Source organism: Pelophylax lessonae (genome assembly GCF_965119305.1).
Source record: "Pelophylax lessonae genome assembly, chromosome: 6".
NCBI lineage: Eukaryota > Metazoa > Chordata > Amphibia > Anura > Ranidae > Pelophylax > Pelophylax lessonae.
The window spans coordinates 115,436,691-115,454,631 of NC_138773.1; the positions used below are offsets into that span (position 1 = coordinate 115,436,691).

At 47.1% G+C, this 17,941-nt stretch overlaps 1 protein-coding gene across 1 annotated transcript in view; it reads right to left on the reverse strand.

Annotated features, from left to right (window-relative positions):
• ERCC4 (ERCC excision repair 4, endonuclease catalytic subunit) overlaps positions 1 to 17,941 on the reverse strand; it is a 127,297-nt gene that overhangs the window by 101,375 nt on the left and 7,981 nt on the right. The gene's annotated exons all lie outside the window — the stretch shown is intronic.

The following is a 17,941-nucleotide window of genomic DNA, read 5'->3' on the forward strand; positions in this document are numbered from 1 at the left end:
CCATTTTGCAACGCCATCCCATACCCCGTGGACAGCGCTTGATTGGAGTCAATTTCCTCCTACAATGGGACAATGACCCAAAGCACACCTCCAAACTATGCAAGAACTTTTTAAGGAAGAAGCAGTCAGCCGGTATTCTGTCTGTAATGGAGTGACCAGCGCAGTCACCAGGGCTCAACCCTATCGAGCTGTTGTGGGAGCAGCTTGATCGTATGGTACGTAAGAAGTGCCCATCAAGCCAATCCAACTTGTGGGAGGTGCTTCAGGAAGCGTGGGGTGAAATGTCTTCAGATTTCCTCAACAAATTTACAGCTAGAATGCCAAAGGTCTGCAAGGCTGTAATTGCTGCAAATGGAGAATTCTTTAACCACTTAAGCCCCGGAGGATTTGGCTGCTGAAAGACCAGGGGGTATTTTGCGATTCGGCACTGCGTGACTTTAACGGACAATTGCACGGTCGTGCGAAGCTGTACCTAAACGAATTTGACGTCCTTTTTTTCCCACAAACAGAGCTTTCTTTTGGTGGTATTTGATCACCTGTGCGATTTTTACTTTTTGCGCTATAAACAAAAAAAGAGTGTCAATTTTGCAAAAATAACAATATTTTTCACATTTTTTTTATATGAAATTACCCCAAAAAAAAATGTAAAAATCAAAATTTTTTAACATTTTCGGCCAATTTGTTTTATGCTACATATGTTTGGTAAAAAAAAAAAAAAAAAAAAAATCGCAAAAAGCGTATTTTGATTGGTTTGCGCAAAAGTTATCGCGTTTACTAACAAAGGGAAAGATTTTTGTCATTTTTGTTGTTTTTTTTTAAACGCGTAATGGCGGTGATCTGCGATTTTTTTTGCGGTACTGCGACATTGCGGCGGACAGATCGGACCCTTGACTGACATTTTTGACACTTTTGGGGTTACCAGTGACATTTCTACAGTAATCAGTGCTATACATATGCACTGTTACTGTAAAAATACACTGGCAGTGAAGGGGTTAACTTTATTTGAGAGGGAGGGGCTGTGTGTGTCCCTAGGGGAGTGATTCTAACTGTGATTGGCTGTGGCTAGAGCTGTAGGACCAATGATCAACGGTCCTACATAGTAGAACCGTATGGTCATGGTTCCTACACAGGGGAGAATGACAGGCAGCTTGTGCCTTTCTCCCTCTCCCCCGACGATCGCTGAGTGAGCGGCGGACATCGGGTCCGCCGGTCACACGCGTGGGGGGGTCCGTGACCACGCGGGAGCGCGCTCGCTCCCCAGAGCCTCACAGGCTAGTAACGTACCGATACGTCACTCTGCCTGTGAGGGGCTGACCGCCGCAGTATATGTACGTGCGGCGGTCGGCAAGTGGTTAATGAAAGCAAAGTTTGAAGAAGGACAAAATTATTATTTCAAATAAAAATCATCATTTCTAACCTCATTAATGTCTTGACTATATTTTCTAATCAATTTGCAACACATTTGATGAAAAAAATGTGAGTTGTCATGGAAAACATGAAATTGTCTGGGTGACCCCAAACTTTTGAACTGTAGTGTATAATATATATATTTTTTTTTTTTTGGTTCACCCTAACCCCCCAATCTGATTTAAAAGCACAGTTAAACCTTTAAATCTTCCACTTTGAACTCACTGTAAGGGCTTGGGCACAAAGGCATTGTTCTTTGTTTGTAAAGCATTAGGATCTGAAACACATTGTTGAAACTTTACCAGCCCATAGATGTTTTGATTTTTTTTTTTTTCTTTCACACGGGGAGCCTTCCCTGTCGACAGAACACAATGATTACTGCTAATGGCTAAAGCCACAGAGAGTGATCACAAGTAAAAAATTTGACAGGCTGGTTGCACCCAAGTTGATAGATGGATCGACTTGGGTACAATTAGCCTGCTTATACATAGATCAAAATGTGGCTGGTCCCTGCTGAACTGGCCACATTTCAATCCATGTATGGCCGGCTTTTGCAATGGATGATATAGAGCAATGTTCAGTTGTATTTATTGTCAAGTTTGCTAAAAGAGATACTAAAGTCTCATTTTTTTGCCATAAAATAACAAACATGTTATACTTACCTGCTCTGTGTAGTGGTTTTGCATAGAGCAGCCCTCTTCAGTGCTCCTGGATCCCCCCTGATGAGTGCCCCCACAGCAAGCCGCTTGCTATGGAGGCACCCAAGCCGAGCTGCAGCTCTGTGTGTCAAATTAGACACGGAGCCCTGGCTAGGCCCCACCCCCTCTATCTCCTCATTGGCTCACTATGATTGAGAGCAGCAGGAGCCCCAAGGGCTCATTTAATGAAGAGGAGAGTCCCAGGCAGCTGAGTCTCTCCTGCAACATGGCTGGATAAAGATGGGGCTCAGGTAAGTATTAGGGTGGCTGCTGCACACAGAAGGTTTTTTTATCTTAAAAGCATAAAATGCATTAATGTAAATAAAAAAAAATAAAAACTTCTGCCTTTACAATCACTTTAGGAAATCCAGACAGGGAAATTCAATAAAGCCTCATTGGCACATTTCTGGCAGAAGTTTTCATTACCTGTGCCAAATTTAGGCAAGCATTTGCACCAGTTTTGGTAACATCTGATGCAGACAACAATTTCAGGTTTATTAACAAAATGCAAGAAAGGCAAACAAGCCTAGTGCATTACCAATGGCACCATTTATTATAATAAAAGTGGTAGAAAATTATGCTCACAAACACAGATGAGTGTTAGACTTGTAGCATAAAACAGCAGGAAACGTCAACCATAGCTTCAGTCTGTTGCCCTGGACAGGTCATTCTTGCTTTTTGTGATTTAGTGTTTTAAATATCCCTGCAAGGCCTAGGGAGCATCTGGTGATCTTTATAAAACCCAAGCCAATAGGAGGACCATCTGTGGGAACTATAGATTTTTACTCTTACCCACCACATCTGAGTGCAGAAGTTAGTTCTTACTACTGTCACTTTAAGAGCCTGTTAATATGCAGGGAAAGATTCTCAAAAAATTACGGTCAATTTACAGATTAGGAAACTGGCAGTAATTAAAGCAGTATTAAGCCCAAAAACAAAAATGTATTAAAATTGTAGCTCACCAATTCTTAGATGATTTGGCTGTGTTGGTTTTTTTTTAGAGTCGGTTCACACTAAGGCGACACGACTCTGTACTACTTCGGGGGCGACTTGTGCATTCCCATACACCACGACTTCGAAGCGACTTGCAGGGACTTCACATAATGGAAGTCTATGCAAGTCGCTCCAGGTCGCCCCGAAGTAGTACAGGACCCTTTTTCTAAGTCGGAGCGACTTGTGTCGCTCCTATTAGAACGGGTCCTGTAGCAGTCAATGGACCGCGAGGGAGCGCGACTTGTCAGGCTGACAAGTCGCGGCAGTGTGGACCGGCTCTTAGGCTTTTTTCGTTTTTTTTCACCTGGTGATCTGATCACCAAGCCTGTTTTTTTTTTTTTTTTAACAAAACAAAAACTTTCCAAACAAAGTAGCTGGTTAAGGATTGACATAAACCATTTAACACTGACAGGGGTGCTTACAATTTTTAGCTTCTATTAATTTATACCAAGCCTACAAAAGAAAATAAAAAGTTTGCTGTAACTGCTTATGAAGGGTTAGCTGAAGTTTATATTCAGTTAGTCAAGTTCCTCTAAATCTTCTATCTAGGGTAAGGCACCTTTCACACGAGCGGACTAATCAGCTCCCCCAGTCCACTTTTCAGGCGGACCCCATCTTACCACCTATTGTTCTCTAAGGGAAGGCAGATGGAAATAGAAACGTATGAATCGGTCATAAGCACTGACAATTTTGATGCGACAGCAGACAGAGTACTAAAGGGTATCTAAGACATCTCTAAGAATTACCCCCAGAATGTGCTTTTTTACGCCTGTGTGTGCTAATCCTAAAAGGTAAAGGAAATGAAAGTGTAGGCATTTCTAGAGCAGTCAATAACATTCCAGGTGTAATATTTATAATGTAAGGAACAATCTGCAGCATGACTGGTCTGTATGTACAACACTTATTGCAAATATATTGCAAATGAAAGTCATGTGACTCAATTATACAAACTGCTTGGATGAAAAAAAAGGGAGTCATCATCCATATCAACAACCCACATACTTCCTTTCATTTCTTAGAAACTCAGTTGTCATAAATCCTCCACAGCATAAAACGGAATACCATATGAGGCAAACCACAGAAAATACAATAATAATGATATTGCTGACATCTAGTGGTGATAGAGCTGCACGATTAGGCTCCATGTACACGGGACGCTGGAAATGGCCGTTTAGGAGCAGTTGGGCGTTTTTTTCAAAAGCCCCTGAACCCATCTACATTTTATCTTATCTGTCCATGTACACCGGGTCGTTTACAGTCATTTGCAGGCAGTTGCGTTCAGGGACTTTTTTTAGAACGCAATTATTTGTGTTCGAACGTGTGTTTCCCGGCGTTTCAAACGCACAAACGCGTCCGAACGCGTCCGAACGCGATGACCCGCGTTTAGCGTTCGCGTTTTTCCATTTTAAAGGGGAATAATTTTTTTGACCTCTAGGAACGCTTCTAAAGGCAAACGCCCGCAAACGCAGCTAAATGCCCGCTAAACACGGGTACAAACGCGACCGAACGGACGTTTCAAACGTCCTAAAAATTCCAGCATTCAAAGGGACTTTTAACAACGTCCCGTGTACATGGAGCCTTAATCGTTAAAAAAATAAAAAACGTAATCTTGATTCACCTCCCCCTTACAATTGGCATGTCCTCGATTCTTACAGAGCTGTTCTCTGCTGACTATGGCTGCATTCACATGTCAGCGTATGATCGCGGGCAGAACCGCCGCTCTTCCGCCCGCGATTCGGAGATTTATTGCAAATCGAGGGACGCCTAGCGTTGCCCGTTGATTTGCAATAGCCCCCCAAACGCCGAGCGATGTTGCCGCGATTTACGCCCGCCGAATCGCGGCAACATCGCGCAAACAAAATCGCGGGACGCAATACGCTCCAAAGAAGCTCTTGTACTTTTTTGGAGCATATTGCGTCCCGCGATTTTGTTTGCGCGATGTTGCCGCGATTCGGCGGGCGTAAATCGCGGCAACATCGCTCGGCGTTTGGGGGGCTATTGCAAATCAACGGGCAACGCTAGGCGTCCCGCGATTTGCAATAAATCTCCGAATCGCGGGCGGAACCGCGGCGGTTCTGCCCGCGATTATACGCTGACATTTGAATGCAGCCTTACAGCAAAAAAAAAAAAGAGCCTCCAGCAAATGTTTATCAACATTGTTAAGGCAGCTAGATAACTATAAACACAATGTTTTACAATGTATCATTTCATTTTTTTATCAAAGGAATAAACTTCTGTCTGTTAGGCTACATGTACATGGGACGTTTTCAAAAGTCCTTTGAACGCTGGAATTTAACAGCTATATAAAGGACGTTTAGAACGTCCGTTGTGTCGCGTTTACAGCCGCGTTTAGCGGCATTTAGCGGGCATTTGCGCTCAGATCCGTTTTTAGAGGTCAAAAAATCATTCCCCATTAAACAGTAAAAACGCAAGCGCTAAACGAGGGTGATCGCGTTCGGTCACATTTTGCGTTTGAAATGCCGGTAAACACACGTTCTGAACATCCTGAACGCAAATAATTGCTTTCCAAAAAACGACACTGAACTCAACTGACTGTAAACGACCCAGGAGGAGAGAGGAGAGAAAGAGAGAGAGAGAATTTGCACAGAAGTATTTAAAAACGCAGTTTTTTTGGAAAAAATACACTTTAATTAATTTAAAAAAAATAAACAGTAAAGTTAGCCCAATTTACTAGCCAGATATACTGTGGCAGGCTGGCTTGGCTGCACGAACCGCTGCACTGCCCCCCATTAGGCAACGGGGAAGCCAATCCACAGTGCCGCTGGGCACCGGCGAATGCTCCCCGTGGAGAGAGAACCACAGCACACACAGCAGACCATTGTTCTCTCTGGAATGAGCACAGACGCCTGTGATCCTTCTATTTAGGATCACAGGTCTCTGTGTTGCTTCCACAAGCCCATCCCCCAGTCTCACACTTAACCCTTTGATTGCCCCTGAATTAACCCCTTCCCTGCCAGTGTCATTATTAGAGTAACAGTGCATATTTTTAGTACGGATTACTGTACTAATGTCACTGGTCCCCCAAAGTGTCAAAAATGTCAGTTAGGGGTCCGATCTGTCTGCCACAATGTCGCAGTCCCGCTAAAAATGGCAGATCGCCGCCATTACTAATAAAATAAATAAATAAATAAAAATTGCATAAATCTTTACCCTAGTTTGTAGATGCGATAACTTTTGCGCAAACTAATCAAAATACGCTTATTTGTGTTTTTTTTACCAAAAATATGTAGCAGAATACAAATTTTTGTTTATAGCGTAATAAAAAAAAAAAAAAAGAAAAAAATCGCACAGGTGATCAAATACCACCAAAAGAAAGCTCAATTTATGGGGAAAAAAAAGGACATCAATTTTATTAGGGTATTAGGGCACAACGGCGCAATTGTCCGTTAAAATAACGCAGTGCCAAATCTCAAAAAACGGCCTGGTCATTAAGGGGGCAAAACCTTACGGGGCTGAAGTGGTTAAAGCGGAGTTTCCGGCCTCAAAATCGATTTTGTGCCATCCGCTTGCTGAGGGTCACCTGAAAAAGAAATGAATGGTCCCGTTTTTTTTTTTTTTTGTTCACCTCCGGCTTGCGATGATTCTTGGGAGCTGAACGTTATTGCTCCCAGGAGTCAATGCGCCTGCACCGGCCCCGCTCGTCAGTTCCAGGGCAGGCGCTGCATTCCCTGCTAAATAGCTTCTGAGCATGCCCAGAAGCTGTGCAGGGATGCCGCGCCTGCACCGGAACTGACGAGCGGGCCGGTGCAGTGCATTCTGGGACTCCGACGTCACTGAAAGGGACGCAGAAGAGGACGCGCTGGCTTCAGCTGCCCACACCTGAGATGACCAGCGCTGGAGAAGAAATTTTCAAGGTAAGTATTTCTTCTTACAGGTAAGTGCGACCCGGGACAGTTCAGAGGCTATCCATTGTGGAATGTACTAGACCTGACTGTCCCGGGGGTATTTTTATCTAAATTTCACCCCCCAAAGGCCGGAACTCCGCTTTAAGGACAAAATCTAGCCCCTAAGTCATTATAGTGTTTCTGCAATAAACAGTGGCATAGTAAGAAATGATGGCAGATTAACTATGCAGCTGCTTTTATTTCTAATTGTATTATTTTTCTTCTAGCTACAGAAACTCTCTGATAAAGAAGAGCTGGTTTACAGGGTATGATGCTGTGTTCTTCTCAACATAACTGTCTGGGTTATACTTTCTTGTTTGGTCCCAAGCCCTATGCCATGGAAGCCATGATTTCCATACACTGCACTAATGATGGTCATTGGTACAGTATTGGGGTCCTTTCACATGGTCCGTTCAGTTTTTTCATCCGCTCAGTGACTTTTCTTTTTTTTTAAACGGTTACGGAGGCACTTTTGGAGGGTCCGTTCCGTATGTTCGTTTTTCATTCATCCATTTGCGGATGAAAAACTGACATAATTTATGTCTATGGGATTGTGAATGTCAGCGGATGACACCGCTGACATCTGTTTTTGCGTCTGTTACATTTTTTAAATGGAAGAAAAAACTGAATTTTTGTAAAAATCTTACCTGTAAAATTCCTTTCTCTGAGTCCTCCGACAGTCGCCGCCTCTTCATATTCGTCACTAATGGGGTTATTGACCTTTGCTCCGTAGGAGTAGCTAGGCAACAGAATATATTAATATCAAAGCTTTTAACATATCCCACCCCCAGGGGGTGGTCCCCTCAGTCAATACCTCCCTGCTTCCTGCATACCAACTCAGTTTCAGTAGAATAGCAGTAAAGTACATAAACAAACCCCAAAAGAGGGGCGGGGGCGGCGACTGTCGGAGGACTCAGAGAAAGGAATTTTACAGGTAAGATTTTACAAAAATTCAGTTTTCTCTTACGTCCTCCGACAGTCGCCGCCTCTTCATATTCGTCACTAATGGGGACGTCCCATAGCAGTGTAGACATGAGGGGTGGGAAAAAAAGCAGCCGCGCCTAAAACAACGCAGTACCCACATCAGAGAAAGGAACCTTACCAAAGTAAGAGAACCAACTGGGCAACAGGAAAAAACGTGCTCAACAGGAGCAACAACCCAGGAAAAAACAAGTAACCTAGGGGTAGAAACACCAACAGCCAAGGACCCAAACAAGGGACCCTAAGGCACTGCCGCACTAAGAACTTTGCGGCCAAAAGAAGCATCTGCCGATGCCTGAACATCCATCTTGTAAAATTTTGAGAAAGTGTGAACGGACGACCAAGTCGCCGCCTTACACACCTGGGCCACAGAAGCCTTCCTTCCTTCCCCTTCAAAGCATAGGCTTGCACAATGGTCTGTCTGATCCATTTGGCGATGGTAGCAGCCGACGCCGCCATGCCCTTCCGAGGTCCCTCAGGAAGGACAAAGAGAATCCGACTTGCAAAAGGATTTCGTCGATGACAGGTAAACCCTGATCGCCCTAACAACATCCAAGGAATGCAAAGCCACCTCCCTCGGATGCTTAGGCTTCGCGCAAAGCGAAGGCAGAACAATATCCTCATTGAGATGAAATTCCGAGATCCTCTTCGGAAGAAAAGACGGGTTAGGTCGCAAGACCACCTTATCCAAGTGAATCACCAAATACGGAGACTTGCAGGACAAGGCCGCCAGCTCTGACACCCTGCGAGCCGAAGTGATCGCCACTAAGAAGGCAACCTTCTTGGACAACAAGGACAACGAGATCTCCCTGATATTTTCAAAAGGAGCATGTTGCAACACGGACAGAACAAGGTTCAAATCCCATGGAGGTAAAGGCTCCCTCCTAGGAGGGACCAAATGTCGCACCCCTTGAACAAAGGTGCTAACCAAAGAGTTAGACGCCACAGGGCGTTGAAAGAGAACGGCCAGCGCAGAAAACGGACCCTTAATCGTGGCCAACGCCAAACGCTGGTCCACGCCCGTTTGAAGGAAAGCCAACACTCTCGACACCGAGTACGAGCGAGGGGAATACCCCCTGGACTCACACCAGGCAAAGTAAGCCTTCCAAGTACGGTAGTAAATCTTCCCCGAAGAGGCCTTCCTAGCCTTGATCAAAGTGGGAATGACCTCGGGGGAAAAACCCCTATCCTTCAGGACCTGGCTTTCAACAGCCAGGCCGTTAAAGCCAGCGACTGTAAAGCAGGATGGAATATCGGTCCTTGAGACAGGAGATATTCTCGAAGTGGCAGACGCCACGGAGCGTCAACCGCCAGATTCACGAGGTCTGCGTACCAAGACCGGCGAGGCCAGTCCGGTGCCACCAGAATCACCGTTTTTGGTTCTGAGGCCAACCTGCGAAGGAACGTGGACAGCAGCTGAATCGGTGGAAAGGCATACATCAGGCGATACTGATGCCAGAGGCGTCACTAACGCGTCCGATGCGTCTGCTCGAGGATCGCGCGTCCTTGCCACGAACCTTTGCACCTTGTTGTTTAGACGAGACGCGAACAGGTCCACATCTGGGGACCCCCACTTCACGCACAACATCTGGAAGACATCCGGGTGAAGGGACCATTCCCCCTGGTCCAGGGTCTGGCGGCTCAGATAATCCGCCTGCCAGTTTTCCACCCCCGGAATGTGAACTGCAGAGATCGCCAGGACGTGCGTCTCGGCCCAAGACAGAATGTCGGCTACTTCCCGAGCCGCCCGGGCACTCCTGGTGCCCCCTTGGTGGTCGATGTAGGCCACCGCTGTGGCATTGTCCGTCTGTACCCGAACTGGACGGCTCTGAAGCCTGTCCGTCCAACGCAGAAGACAGAGATTTATCGCTCGCAATTCCAGAATGTTGATCGGAAGGGAGGATTCTTCTTCCGACCAAGTTCCCTGGGCGGACAGAACGCCCAGAACACCACCCCAGCCCGACAGGCTGGCATCCGTGGTAATCACCGTCCATGACAAAGGACGAAAGGACTTGCCCCCCGACACCGCCGGGGACTGGAGCCACCACAAAAGACCCCTTCGGGTGAGATGGCTCAACGACAGCCGCAGATCCAGAGATTGCGGACGCCCGTCCCACACGGCCAGGACCTCCGCCTGAAGCTCCCGCGTGTGAAACTGGGCGAAGGGAATCGCCTCGAAGGCCGAAACCATCAATCCCAGACACCTCATACACGTCCGGAGGGACGAGCACTGATTGTCCCTGAGGGACCTGACTTCGCACTGAAGCGTCCGAAGCTTGTCTTCCGGCAGGAAGACCTTCGCTTGAACAGAGTCCAGGATCATCCCCAGGTAGGGAAGACGAACCGACGGACACAACGTCGATTTTGGAAAATTTACCGGCGCAAGCCCCTTGGTGAAAACCCGCGGAGCCGAGGCGAGACCAAAGGGCAACGCCACGAATTAATAATGATCCTCCGCAATGGCGAATCGAAGGTACCTCTGGTGACCCTCGAAAATGGGAATGTGAAGGTATGCATCCTTCAAGTCGATGGAGGCCATGAATTCCCCCGGAACCAGGGCAGCCACCACTGATCGCAGGGATTCCATGCGGAACTTGCGAACCCGCACAAATCGGTTCAGAGCTTTCAAGTCCAGAATCGGACGTACCTTGCCCTCCTTTCTGGGCACAGTGAACAGATTGGAATAGAACCCCCGAAATCTGTCCCGATGAGGCACCGGAACCACCACTCCCTGGGCCCGCAGGTCCCGCACCGCCAGGTGCAGATCCTGCAAGCGCTCCGGAGTCAGCTGAAGGTTTGAGGGGAAAAATCTGCCCGCCGGCCGAGAGAGAAACTCGATCTTGTATCCAGATCGAACGATTTCCTGAACCCACCTGTCCCGAACGCGGTCCAGCCAGGGTTGAAGAAAACCGAGCAAACGTCCCCCCACCCCAGAAACGGGTGAGGGCGCCCCTTCAGGCCGCATTGTTATGGGCAGCGGATCCGGACTGGCAGGACTTCTGCTTACCCGCCCACGGCTTCTTCTGGGAGCCTTGGCCTTTGAAGGGCTTGCCCTTATAGTGCGACCGAAAGGCACGAAAGGACCCCTGAGAGGGCCTAAACGAAGCATTCTTCTTACCACGAACAAACTTATTCTTGTGAGATTGGGGCAAGAGAGTGCTCTTACCCCAAGAAATACCCTTTATCAGAGTATTCAAAGACTCGCCAAAAAGGCGAGATCCCGTGTAGGGCAAAAAAGTCTTGCGAGAAGATTGGTCAACCGACCAACATTTCAGCCATATCAGGCGACGGTTCAAGACCGCCACACTAGAAAGACGCGCAGCCAAAGGGACTAAATCCAAGTCCGCATCACACAAATACATGACACCCTGATGAATCTGATCCACCATAGCCAAAGTTGTCGGCGGGGCAGAGTGCGCCTGAGCACCTGCGTCCAATCCGCAATAGCCTGGGCTGTCATAATGGAAGCAAAAATAGGCTTCAGCATAGAGCCAGCAACCGTATAGGCATGACGGGCCAGAGATTCCAATCTCCTGTCCGTCGGGGTCCCGGAACACCGGGGTATCCTCAGCAGGGATCGCAGTAGATTTATTCAAAATCGCCACCGCGTGATCCACCTGAGGCGGCACACACCAACGCTCATCAGTAGCTGGTGTAAAGGGATAACGCAGTTTAAACCTACTCGGTACGGCAAAAGGCTTCTTTAAAGCTACATCAACCGCGCGCTGAAATTCCGTAGAGCAAGGAAAAACCTGCAATGTTTTGCGTTTCCTCTGCGTCCCATAAGAGGACATCAAAGCAGGAGGACATGGTTCATCCTGCAAATGCAGCGTTTGCTTGATAGAAGCAACTAACTCATCCATGAGTGCAAGCTCTTCAGACGAGCCAGGGGGAGAATTATCAACCCCTTCCACCTCAGCCTCCCTGTCAGACCCCACAAGGTCTAGGGATGAGTGAGACCCTGAGAAGGGCACTCCAGCCATAGCAGCCCCATCGCCCTCTGAATCAGAGGAAACAGACACCCTGGGCCGTTTAGTGGATCGATCAGCCACCAGCATCTGCACTTGAGCAGCTAAGTTTGCCACAATAGTGGCCAGATCAGCCCCCTCGGGGGAAGCAGCAGCCCCTTGGCCCCCCACCAAGGTGGGAGGAAACTTGCAATCCTGAGAATCCATGCCCCAGCCAAATAAGTAATAAAGGGTACTGTCCCTTTAAGATCGCGGCGAGCGTAGCCCACCGCACCCACTGAATACACTGACCCCCACAGGGACAAGAAACTGGGCAAGGTATACAGGAGAAAGGAAATATAAAAACCTGGAGAGATCACACAGGCTGCTGCACCGATCGCTGTCCCAGAGCAAAAGGAAGTGATGCAAGACTGACCGCCCCTATGAAGCCTATGCAAGGCTACACAAACATGGCCGCTCGGCTGAGGAAAACCCTGGGCAAATAGAACATGGCGCTGACATGTGGCCTGATCGATCGCCGCTCAAAATGGCGACGTTTGGCGCCAAAAACGCTGTGCAGTACCTCACAGGACCTGCCACCATAATTTTGCCCCAAAAAAATGGCGGATCGCCGCACAGCATGTCTAAAATCTGACTGCTTCATATGACACCCAGCAGAGCGGGAGAGCCCCCCCCTTCACAGCCCACACACAGGCAGCAAGTCCACACAGGAGCTGACAGGGAGCACAGCAGCCACACAGACACACAGACACGCAGGGTCACACAGTCCCAGACTGACACCCAAATAGACAGGTCCCCACATACAGTTACACTTACCAGTCCGGATGGCGTGGGGAGCCTGCTCCAGCGACCAAACCACAGTACTGAGGACAGGGAGTGTCGCAAACATGACGCAGTGGAGTTGCGGTGCGAAACCGCAATGGCGTCCAGTGAGGTAGCCACCTCACCGATAGCATCCCTGCAGCGAACAGGGATGGGTCGTTCTATGTGCCAGGGCAAAACCTAAGCTGAACGCTCGATGGCAGGCTGGGAAGCCCCTGGCCCTGAGCCCTGGGATCCAGGGTGGCCAGACTGAGACCCAGCGCCGCACGATCGTCTTCATCAGAAGAAGCTAACTAACGCTGGAAATAAACAGCTAAGTAAAAGAAAGAGAAAAAACTTCAAACAAAATCAAAAAAAAAGAAAAGTAGCTGAGACTGAGAGCCCCAGCACAGGAACAGCCAGCATACTCCTGAGCTAGGCATATGAAACTGAGTTGGTATGCAGGAAGCAGGGAGGTATTGACTGAGGGGACCACCCCCTGGGGGTGGGATATGTTAAAAGCTTTGATATTAATATATTCTGTTGCCTAGCTACTCCTACGGAGCAAAGGTCAATAACCCCATTAGTGACGAATATGAAGAGGCGGCGACTGTCGGAGGACGTAAGAGAAATAGGGTTCTCTTCCGTTTCAAAAAAGTGAACTGAACGGAATGGACGCAAAACGGATGTCAGCGGATGGTCATCCGCAATCCCATAGACATACATTATGTCCGTTTTTCATCCGCAAACGGATGGATGAAAAACGGACATACAGACCGCCTGTGTGAAAGGACCCAGGCTATAGCTTTACTACCTGGCAGTTCTGGATGTGCAGTTGGCCACTGAGGCATAAAGGAATGATTTGCATGGCTCTGCTCATTATGCTGAAATAGGAAATAATCATCCTATTTTTGGGATATGTGATGCAATAAGACATGTGAAACCATTTGTCATAAAAAATTTAAAATACATACTCTTCATCAGCCCTATAACTTCTGCTAAAGAGTCTGGCTGGGGCCCCGAGATTTGCTACACCAATATATGGAAAGACTTAATAAGAATGAGTTTAATCTCTTTCACTTTTCAAGCAGACTCAAACCTAATCTCTTTCCTGGACGTGGAGATTAAGGAAGGGAGACGATGGTTCCCTCCGCAGCAGCCTGTTCCGGAAGTCCACGGCAGGTAATACTATATTGCATGCTTCGAGCTTTCATCCGAAATCATTGATTAACTCAATCCCTTATAGTCAATACTTACGTATCAGACAAAACTGCTCGGACCTTACATCCTTTCAAATGGCTGCTAATGGTCTCCGGGACAGGCTCCTGTGGAGGGGCTATTCTAAGACCTCTCTTAAGAAGGCCTACAAGAAGGATGCCACCAGTAACAGGTCAGACCTCATTCGTCCCTCCTCCAGGAAAGAAAAAGATCAAGCCAATGTCATCAGAATCATCACAAAATTTTCAGATCAACACCCTCGGGGAAGACAAATTGTCAACAAATATTGGCATATTCTTTCTATGGATCCTATTTTGGGCTGTTATTTACCTTCCACCCCACAGTTTACCTTTAAAAAGGTTTCTGCCCTAAAGGACCGATTAGTCCAAAGTGAATATAAAGGCACGAACAGGGACTGCCCTTGCAAATACAAGGGCACGTTCATGTGCGGCAGTTGCAAATATTGCAAATTTATGTGCACAACTAAAAACCTAACATTGCCAAATGGTCTAAAGTATCGACCCAAACATTTTGCGAACTGCCGCACCTTCGGTGTTGTTTACTTTTTGCTATGTGATTGCGGCTGCTTTTACATTGGCAAAACGAAACAGGAGTTCTGGAGGCGTGCTTATCCTCACATGCGCACGTGCGACCCAGATCTCCCTTTAGGCCGTCACACCACGCTGGTCCATGGTGGGAAGTTTCCCAAAATCAAGTTCCTTATACTTGATCGCATCCACCCGAGCTCCAGAGGAGTTGACTGGAACAAGGTCCTGCTCCAGATGGAGCTCAGGTGGATAGTGAACAACAAAGCCACTCAGCCCCCCAGGTTTAAACGACATGATCTCATTTAGACCTTCCTGGAGGGATTTTCCTCAGGAGGCATGGAAATATAACCATCTTTCCAGTGGTTACCTCTTCTCCTTTCTGGTTAGCTTCAGTCCCCTTTATCCCACATTTTCTCTTTCTCCGTTCCTTCTTTTCTATTCTCCTGGTTTCCCCTTCTCTTCACCCCACCCCCCCTTGTCCCCCCCCCCCTCTTTACCCCTTCCCCCTCCCCTTTCCTCCCCCCTTCTTTCCTCTTCCCCCCCCCCCTTTTATTTCTCCCCCCCCCCCCCCTTCTCTTCTTCTTTCCCTTCACCTTTCCCTTTGTACTTTCCCCCGTTTTTCTCTTTCTTTTTCCCTTTCTTTTCCTTCCAAACACATATTTGATGTGTTACATCTCCAATTCTGTATACCATACCGTTGTTTGCTTTGCATTATTGCCTGTACTTAATTGTTTTTATATGTGGTCCCATTTGATCCTATGTATCCCCCATTGCCTCAATACCACCAAATAGACCAATGTTTATATGCTTCGTGATACATTCCTTTGTACACCAATTCTGCAGCTCTGCACCTCTCTGTGTGTTCCATGATAGAGATATCCCTGACTGGATTGCCGCTGGCACCAGGGGACATTCCGGGTAATGTCCATCTCACATTATGTCCTGTATTTTTGGCCATTTTTTTCATTTATTATATGTTTATATACTGGTGACATTAAATACTTCCCGTCCCTCGATTTGTGTATACTACCCGGCACGGGTGAGACCGCTTCCTTTGGACCCCTTCCTTTGGACCCCTTCCTTTATTCTGTCCAGCTGGGGCATCCGTAGCCCCTACACTCACGCACATCACTTCCCTCCCTGTCTTGTGTACAGTGGGAGGGAAGCTTCCGTGCCGGTGGGAGGATGTGGGCTGGCCGTGGCTTCGTGGTGGTCCCGCCCCTCTGCACTTTGCGGAGAGGACATCGGCCCCGCCCCTCTGCATCATGTAGAGGGGGAGGCGGCATCGAGCCCCAACCTCCCAGGAAGCCCTATCGGGCACAGGTATGTCCAATTGCATTACCTCCAGCTCCTCCTTACTTTGACCAGCTGTACCGAATCATTACAATTTAAACAAGCTATATCATAGCTTGCAGTCTCTTTATTCACTCTATTCCACCGTGCCTCCAACACGGTTATACTCTGGCCTGGCTCCCTTGGATCCCTGTTCCATGCTGTAAGTAGAATGCTGGACTGAGTTTCATTTACTTATTCTCTCTCCTGCATGTCGGTTTTCCTTTCCCTTCACCTTTTTTATTTTAAACTAGATTATTCGATCAACATCAGTAAACAGCTCTGGCTCTGTATGTTCACTCCCTCACTTTAGCACTCTTTCCCCTTTTCCAATTGTTGGTCATGCACTTGCTGACCATACACATATTGTATTGGCATCTTCTTTATACGCCTTGCTTTCAGGTGTTCTAATATGCACATCATTTAGATACACACATTACCCCATCCCTCTTTCACATCAGTTCACCTCCCCACCACCCCACCCTTTGATTGCCACCAACCCTACCTGTTTACAAGAAAACCATTATTTGTACTTCTAGGAAACATTGTCCCCATACCATCTTTATACCTGTGCCTCCACTTTTGGACTCCAGCCGTATACAACCTTTTTGTGGATGGGACCTCTAAAGCCTTTGGCATTTTGAGGGTGATCACCCCCTCAGTCACAGGTCTTTTTGACCTGGTAGTGACCTGTCTACCACCTATATTATACCGGGAACACAGGGGAAGATGCCGAGTCTGCCAAATTGGTTTTAATATGTGCAAGCAGAACCATCTTTACACAGTTTGAGACTATGCAAGTATGTATTCACTTAGAATTGCTACTCTTTTCCTTTTAAGACTATGCAAAGTTACATAATATACTTAAATGTCTCTAACATGTCTTTATGTGGTTCTCATTGTAGAAACCTATGTGCAATATTTTATATTACCCCTGAAGAAGAAGCGAATAGCTTTGAAACGCGTTGGATATTTGACTGTGAAATCAATTGCACGTCTCCTTAGCTGTGTTGCACTGTATTATCTGCCTGCCCATTTTGTATGTATATGTATTATATTTGCTGTTTTTATATCTAAATTGTCATTAATAAAATTATGCTATATTTTTTAAAAATATTCTACATCTATACCTTTTTCTTACCACTTTGAGTGCCGTTAAAGTCCCAACCCCTTAGGGGAACCCTCTTTTCCATTTTGTTCTGCTAAAGAGTAAGGCCCCTTTCACACATGCTGTCCGTTTGTCTGTTTTTCATCCATCCGTTGACGGATGAAAAACAGACATCAATGTATCTCTATGTAAAAACGGATGACAATGGATGATCATCAGTTAACATCCGTTTTCATCCGCTTCTGTCAATGTCCGTTTTTTTGAACGTATGAATGCCCTATTTTTCATCCGTCAAAAAAAACGGATCGGACATAAAACTGATGACAATGGATGAAAAACAGATCACTGACGAAAAATGGATGAAGAATGGATAACGACTGACAAAAAACGGATAAAAAAACAGACGAAAAACGGATAACAACTGACGAAAAACGGATAACTGACGAAAAACGGATGACAACTGACGAAAAACGGATGGAAAACGGGTGGAAAACTGATACATTTTGACGTGACTGAACTGATGAACTAAAAGGACCGTATGTGTGAAAGGGGCCTTAGGCCCCTTTCACACAGGCGGACCGTTCAGATCCGCCTGTTTGTTTTTTTGGCGGATCTGAACGGTCCCCCCATGCATTCCTATGGGGCATCGGATGGCAGCGGAGACATGTCCGCTGACATCTGACCCGATCGGATCCGTCAAATCTGGACGGATGGAAACCCTATTTTCCATCCGTCCAGCGGATCGGATCGGATGAGAATGGACAGACGGTCCGTTCCCATCGGATTTCCCCCATAGAGATGCATGGGGACCTGACAGCTGTGTCTCCGCACACACACACACACAGCGCGGAGACACAGCTGTCCTCCTGCTGCTCAGCGGGGGATCGGCGGCTCGATCCCCCGCTGAGAAAAACGGAATCCGTCCGATGGACATAGTGTGTGAAAGGAGCCTTATGCATATTGGAATCATAGTTTAGACTAC